Consider the following 2,431-nt stretch of genomic DNA (forward strand, 5'->3'; position numbering starts at 1 on the left):
TTATATGCAATTATTATGACCATAATAACTATAATATTAAATGTATTTATAATAATAATAACAAACAAATATTTATCTTCGTTTTACATAATGTATCGATGGTATACGCAATTTATAATTTTCTGATGAAAATACACGTACGTGGTATACTGGATACGCTTCGTTTACCGATAAAAAAAAGTTAAAAGTTTTCCTTTTTATTCCCGTTGATAACTAGGTACTTACTTACGGAAATTATAACCATTTCAATGTCGACTTTTTTTTGGTTCGTTTTTATGTTTCCGTAGCGAAAGAAAATGGAATTCGTTTATCGGGTTTATCTATTAACTAAAAAAAAAAATAATCAATAACATAAAAAATATATTGACTTAAAATTATAGGATATAAAACAAGTAGTAAAAATAGTTTATTTTTTCAAACATTAAGTCTGGGGTTATCAGTAAGTCTTCGTATTTTTAAAAGGCGCTTATATTTTACAGCAGATGTTATTATGATATATTAAATATTTATTATAATATAAATAACATTTATTAAAGACATGTTTATTTTTATTAGGTAATGCGCGGTAGGGGAACCATAGATGAGATTAACCTCATATTTAAACCTCACATGGACTTTTATTTTTATTTTTATAGAAATGTATAAAAAAGCTTATCACTGTTATATACCTACGTTTTTTAAAAACTTGCAAGTACCCAACTTATATTATTATGCGTAAATTTTGTTATTTGAAAAAAAGATTTAAAAATTATTATGTTGAACATACTATTTATCATTTACGAGGTACCTTCATTATTATTTCAATTAAGAAAATTAGAAAAACCCCATGTTTATAATAATAAGCTAAACAATTTTTTTAGTTATGAATACGCAATATGATTAGTTAATGAAAATGCTATTTATACATATTTATCATAATTTATAATAAGTATTAAGGATACGGATGCGCCACGCCTATTCAGTTGTCATTTGAGACACTGTCTATAATAAAACATTAAAAAAATATTTGAAACGCAATGTTTTTATTTTTTTTTTATCATTAGAAATATTTACAATCTATATAATACAATAAGCAAATTTAATGAAATGATAGTAATTTAAAACACGAAGTGACATGATTAGAGCATAATATATTATATTATATTAATATATAACAATATAATATATATAACAATATATTATATTGATCCTACCATTGATTATGATAACCAATGATATTACTCGTAGCAGAGAAAATTTAAAATATGTTTAATAATAATTGTCTTGAATTAAAATTTATGGATGCTATTCAACTTTAATTTCAACTTAAATTCACTCTTTTATCCCATTATAAATGTGTTGTATCAGTTTTTGTAACAGAAAATATTTCAGCTATGTAGGGGTGGTGGTTGTTTGAAATAAATAAAGAAAAACCTATTTTATTCCAGCAACATAAATTAAATTTACTTCGGTTCCATGGGTGATGACTGATGGAGGGGGGTGGTAATACGAGAGGTAATTTTATCATTTGACAGTATAGCATTGCACTAAACTTATAAATATATAACATGCGTCTACTATAATATAATATTAATATATTATACAGCAGAATATACTAATCTGGAAAACATAAAACGGTGCATTGGATTGTTTATAACTGATTTAAGACTACAACTGATAAATGACACACAAGAATAGCTCATCCGTATCTAATTAATATCAGTGTAATTAATAGCATTTTAATATTCTCTGGTTAGGAGAAAAAATTACAATATTGTAACAAATTACAATGTTTAAAAGGTTAGGTTATTCCACTAGATTGTAATTTTTCTATGCCACCCAAAACTGAGTTGAAGCTCCAAAATACCGTAAAATGTGGCTATTCCAGGCTATTTGTACACAACGAGGAGAAAATAGTACAGCGTTATAGATTATCAAAAAATAAACCATTAAATACAAAAGTACGTTGAGTACTTGTGTCAAGTTATGAGTTTTCAAGCAATTAAAAACAAAACAAAAACCGTAAAATGTTTGGTATCAATTATAAACTATGAATGATACCTATACTTAAATGATTAATTTAGTGAATTAATTAAAAAATAGAATTACGATAGCGAAGGATTTTATGTTGTTTTTTATGACGAAAAAGAAGTGCACGTCTGCATGGGCAAAACGTTACCGGTTTACAAAAATTAAGTACACTTACTGCAGTCTTTCATGTTTATTCGCATTAGTAATAACTACGTGTCGTTCTAAAAAAAAAAATATTCCTACATATAATTGTTCCGTGTAACGGAGACTTAAAATTACCATTTTATATAATTAACTTAAGCAGGTTTAATACATTCACAAAACACAATTTATTAGCGTTATTATTATAAGTGTCTGACATATAAATAATATAATATATCTTATCTTTATACTGCCTATATTACATATGGGAGTGGCGATT

This window comes from Acyrthosiphon pisum, chromosome A1 (genome assembly GCF_005508785.2).
Source record: "Acyrthosiphon pisum isolate AL4f chromosome A1, pea_aphid_22Mar2018_4r6ur, whole genome shotgun sequence".
Lineage (NCBI taxonomy): Eukaryota > Metazoa > Arthropoda > Insecta > Hemiptera > Aphididae > Acyrthosiphon > Acyrthosiphon pisum.